The sequence below is a fragment of the Adiantum capillus-veneris genome, chromosome 10 (genome assembly GCF_014529385.1).
Source record: "Adiantum capillus-veneris isolate H3 chromosome 10, ASM1452938v2, whole genome shotgun sequence".
Classification (NCBI taxonomy): domain Eukaryota; kingdom Viridiplantae; phylum Streptophyta; class Polypodiopsida; order Polypodiales; family Pteridaceae; genus Adiantum; species Adiantum capillus-veneris.
In genome coordinates, this window is record NC_140940.1 from 11,705,959 (window position 1) to 11,711,826 (window position 5,868).

Below are 5,868 nucleotides of genomic sequence, written 5' to 3' on the forward strand. Positions count from 1 at the left end.
CACCTGAGAGAGAGCCTAGGAGTAAAGAAATATATATTGCAAATCTTATGCAAAAATCCAATGGGGGCAAAGATTCTCAAAAGCACATTGAAGTATTTGAACAAGTGTGTGATTCCCTAGGAGAACACAACGAACTACATAAGTGCAATGCTTTAAGCTTGACTTTGAGTGGGAAGGCTAGAGGCTGGTATAGGACCTTAAGGATGGAAGAAAAAATGATTTACCATACTCTTCAAAGATTGTTCCTGATGGAGTACATAGAGAAGGTGTGCTTTGGGATGTAGCATCTCAACTACAAAAGGCCAAACCTGAGGAAGGCGAGTTAGTGAGAGACTTTGTCAATTGTTTAAATCACTTAAACTCTCGTTGTCTTGTAAATGAGCATTTCAAAAATAAGCAATTGCTTGATAGATTGCTCCTATAATAACCTAGTCATTAGAGGTATTACTACTTGGGAGGCAGTCACTACCAATACAATTCAATTGGAATACAACTTAATGATTGCAGGTGAAAGAGTGTCCTTTGAGTCAAAGTCTAGTAGCTCGCAAGCATCGGGGCATGAGCCAATGACCATAAAACCTATTGTTAAAGAGAATAAAAAATGAGATCGCTTTGAAAGATCTCACCGAGGTCATTCAAGAAAGTCTTAAAGATAATCGTGCTCCCCAAAACAATCATATGTATCCAAGAAGGGAACAACAATGGTGCTCACTTTGCTTTGGTCAACATAGCACTAGTGAATTCCCTACATTGAGAGTGAAATTCAACGAGAATTGCAATGCATGAGGTAGGTATGGTCACCAAGCTAAGGATTGCATAATGTTCAAACGTATGATGGCGAATAGACAACCTTTGGCGTGGACGGATTCACCTCGAGATCTTGCATTGATGTTTGCCCCACCTGTTGAGCATCTATCACAACACATGGTTCCTAGAGCCCAAAATTTTCTTGAAGCTACACTGCTACCACCTCGAGTCCTAGGACCGTAGCGCCATTAGAAAATTTTGGAGCTCTCTTGGAGGGCCTTTTCATAGAGAGAGAAAAAAGAGCTCCTTCGATGAGAGAAGAGTCGATGTTACATTGCAAAAAAGCCTTATATTAACAAAAATATGAAAAAAGTATTATCCACACATTCAATGGTCCAACCGTCCTTGAAAACGGTCATTTTTTAAAATTAAATGCGAGTTTCTTTTTCACGACGCAGGTGCCGCTCATTCAATGTGGCTTGCGTCATCACTAAAATGGAAAAAAAATCACAAAATTGCTAACCAATGTTAGAACATAAAGATTTTGACACTGCCAATGCGTTTGAAACGCCCAAAAAAATCGAATGTCTACTAGCCCTTTTCTGACACCCGAAGAGAGAAATTTCCAAAAAAAACTCTAAAAGAGGGGATTTACCAAATGACGCATGAGGGGCACTTCAAACTTTTGTAAATGGGCCTCTGCATGTCATTCAGCAAAAATTTATCGAGCGGCGCACAGAGGCCTATTTACAAAAGTTGGAAGTGTCCCCTTTTTTTCCAAACGTTGCATAGAGGTCCATTTACAAAAGTTGGAATTGCCTCTCGCATCATGACATTTGGCAAAAACCCTCTTTTGGAGGTTTTTTCGCAATTTCTCTGTCATAAAATCTAACATCTAATATCTAACCAACCCAAATGATTTTTTCATATGAAATTGATCATTTAATGTGGGAGAATAAACGAGAACAAAGGTTAAGATATAGACATGTGCTTATAGGTCTATCTCAACATGGGACCAATGGTAAAGGGGTCCAAATGAGAGTTGGTCTATCAAAGAGCAAGGCTAACCAATGGAGCATGCATAGCACACAATGAGAGTGTTTTTTAGTGTGTGTGGGTGAGTATACCCCCTAAGCAACCCCCTAGCTTGCTTGGGTCAAACCCCCTTATAGCAACTCATGCTTGAAGCTCATTGAACCCTTCCAGGCCTAGCCAATCACAACCAGGAGGCATTACAAGCAGCAAGGGTAGCCTTGGGACAAGTGTCCCGCTTTCCCCTTTGAGAGAGAGAACTTGATAAATGCAAAATCAATTAATTAAATCTCTTAAATTATCATTGGACCCCTTGGGTGGCCAACCAATAGGCTTCAAGCACACCATGAGGGTAACATGAGGAAGAACTTGACAAGTGTCCCTTTTGCTTTCTTTGTACCATGCATGCCTTGTGTGAGTGTGTGGGTGTTCTCTCTCATCCCCCCTCATGTAGGGCTCTCCCTCTCCTTGTAGGGATTGAATATTTGACTTGTTGACACCTCAAGACACTCATGCAAAGGCCCAGTTCCCACCACAAGCTTGGCCCTTAAGCACTTTAAGCTTGGGATGGGTTCTCACCTCAAGTGCATCCCTAGCATCTCCAGCATGTCAAGCACCTCAAGCATCTCAATCTTTCAAGCACCTCAAGCACCTCAATTACCAAGCAGTTCAAGCACCTCAGTCATCAAGCAGGACAAGCACCTCGAGCTGGGTCGGGTTCCAGCCTCAAGCTCAGCCCTAGCTTACCTAAGGTCAAAGGACTTTTACACACATTATTGGAGGTCTTCAATGAAGCTAACTGGTGAGGTGGAAAATATGCATGAAGTGCCACAAAAAGTATCTATGAATGGTGTGAAAGCACGTAGGTTTTTCAAGAAACCAGAGATGCGAAAGTAGAGGGGTGAAGAGGATGCTCCATGGGAGCTATGGAAAGCGCTTTGCAAGTGTACGGCGGACCAAGATTCAAATCCCATGCTTGTAAATCTGCGTAGGCAAGTGTGGCACCACTTCGAGTTAGTGCTTCAAATCATGTGGAAACCCCAAACCACAAGCGAGCAACCAAATTTGTTCAATGATCACATTTCTAATTTCACTAAAGTATTTGTGCAAGCGTGGGGAGAGAGCAATATCACACACTACATGGTAAGTTACTTTGTTCAGTTCAAATTTTGATGTTATACATAAACATTCATTTGATCTAAGGATTTTTTCTTGATGCAGCATATTTTGTATGCGCATGGAGCATTCTTTATGTCAAAATATGGTTTAGTAGACATGTGGAGCACTCAAGGAATGGAGAAATCACATTATCGACCCAAATCACTGTGGTGGAACTACGAGATCCAACTACATGAAGGAGATGTTTGATTGGTTCTTTCGTTGTTCTTTGGGGAGATATCATGCCATAGAGCGAGCGCAAAAGTCAAGTCTTGCCAAGGAGGTTAGGAGAAAATCTCAACTTAATGCTAAAGAGAAATGGAGACACTCCACCGGACCCCTTAATCATGCTAGGTGGCATGAAAATCACCATAGAGTGGGCAAACATTGGTTACCCAACATGTAAAAAAAATTATGCTATGCAATGTAATGTTTATGTTTGTAGATGTCTTTGTTGAGTTGCATATAATACTTCTCCATTTATCCATTTTTTGTTTTTTATATTTTGATGATATTAAGAGTTTTTTTAAGTGGCTTGGTCAAGTGTGAAGAGACCTATTTTTTTTTAAAATAGGGGGCTTTTAGAGAAGAGCGATTCTCATTTTCAATATTGCCCCTTCTTACACAATGGCACGCACAAAGCAAACAGCAAGAAAAGATCAACCTTTTTTTGCTCACTCTCTCTCATCCGCCCAAGGTGCTCAAAAACCACCTTGGATACACGAACAAGAGCTCCTAGCAGAGATGGAGAGGGAATGGTCAGGTGAAGAGCAACAAGATGGACAACCTTCACGCAAGAAGAAACAGGTAGTGACTTCAGACACTGAAACCGAGATGGACAGCAAAGCACCAAGCCCACCATGGAGAGGACAGGAGACCCAAGCAATCATCGAGTCCTAGCTGGGAAGACATTGCCACGTGGCTTGGGAGCTCTGCCGTCAGATGATCCTAGACGTGATCATGGGTTACTAAATGCAGAGGATTTTCAGGATGTAGAAGACGAGCCAGTTGGAGCGCACGGTGGAGTTGAAGAGCCAGTCGGAGCACATGGTGGGCTTGAAGATGCACAAGCTCCTTATCGCAAGCCCTCTCGTAGAAAGAAAATTTTTTTCAAGGTTCGCCCTCGTAGGGACCATGTCCCAAATCGTACCATCCCTCAACAACGGGCTCCTGCTATGAAGCGACGCATTCCAAAGGACTTGCAAGAGTGTTTGGCGGATGAAGCAGCCAGCGGCCGTGGCCAGAGGATCATATTGTTCTGAGAAACCATTGTAAAATTCTTTTGTAAAGAAGCATCTCTAAGCCGGGAAATTGTCAAAGGATGTATGATTATTCTTATGGGAGCAATTGTATATTAGAGAGCCAGTTAGAGGTTTGGGAGCTTATGGCCAGACAAGTCATTTTGTAAAGACCTAATCTATAAAGGTCAATTTTTGAAAGTTTGAGAATAATCTTTTAATGGAGAACTGAGAAGACAGCGTACGTTTGAGAGATCCTTCTTGTTCAAACTTGTAATCTTCGCCATTACGGCTACGGTAATCCAAATTCAGATTTGATTATTGCATTGTGTTCCTCTCCTCTTGCTCTTTCATTCAAGTGTAATCATTCAAGATTCGGTGTAGGTTTTCAACTACGAGTTTGAGGCCTTAAATTGCTGTTTTGAGTGTCTATATCCATATTTTATGTTATTTTGACCCTAGGAGGGGCTTTAGGGACCCTAAAACGACCCATTAGGATCATCTGTTTGCTGTTTTGGCTGACTTTGGGATGAACGATCGCGATCATTATACCTCTCCAGAATGTTGTGACAGTGATAGGATATGTTCCTGATAATCCCCTGTAGCTTCCCTTCAAATTTCGTGCGATTCCAATATGGATTGCATGGTAAACGGGCATGATGACTGAAGAACGGTGTAGGAGGACATAGGCAGATTACTTGGCGGTAATGCGTTTGATTTACTTGTAGAATTAGTAAGTTGCATCTCTTCGAGTTCACTTCATTAGGATTGACACCCTAGTGAGTTTCCATGCCTTGTCCGAGTCGCTTCCCCTGTATCGATAATTTTATGTTGATGCTTGAGAGCTATGCTATGGACGTCCGTCGCGGCGACCCGCAAACATTGGCGCCGCTACCGGGGAATGCACCTTAGGTGATGAGTGACCGAGTGCGCAGTTAAACTCCTTAAAAAAGATCAATCCACAAATCCATTTTACACCTCAGCTAGGCTGCTAGACAAGGGTTTAGAGCTTATTGGAGTCTAGAGCCAGTGGAGCGGCTAGATCCTCTCTTAGGAGATTTAGGGAGCTGTGAGTGAATGTTAAAGCATTTTTGCTCTTCAATTTCTTTAATTCAATTGAGTACTGAAATCTCACCCGAAATCCGTCATGTTTGTTTTGTTTGATTCATTTTCTTATGATTTTTCATTTCTGTACTTAGGAGTAGGATAAGTAAATCACATTCCAGTCAGATTTGGGGGAAAAGTCAGAGCCGAGAAACTAAAAAACCATAACTTTGGCCAAAAAAGCCATAAGACTCTGAAATTCCTAAAATCTGACCAAACGGGATTGATATTGATTCAAATCACAAAGTGATAGCACAAAACACTAGGAAACACTTGTCAAAGGGAGCAGACAAAATTTCATCAGATTTGGCCCAGGTACTACGATCGCGATCTGTGTACCTCAGTGTCAGATTTGGACAAGATTTGACATGTGCCTTCGTGATAAGATTCTAAACAACTTTGTCTAAAGCAACCACACCCAAAAACATCAAAAACCAAGAAAATCAGGCCACTTGGGTAAAACTAGCCTGACAGACCCAGAAACTGCAAAATCTTGACTTTTGGTGATCCAAATGCAAAAAGACTTTGGGGATAGCCTTAAAACATTAGTGTCTACAAGCATGCCAAATTTGGTCTGATTTGGGCTCAG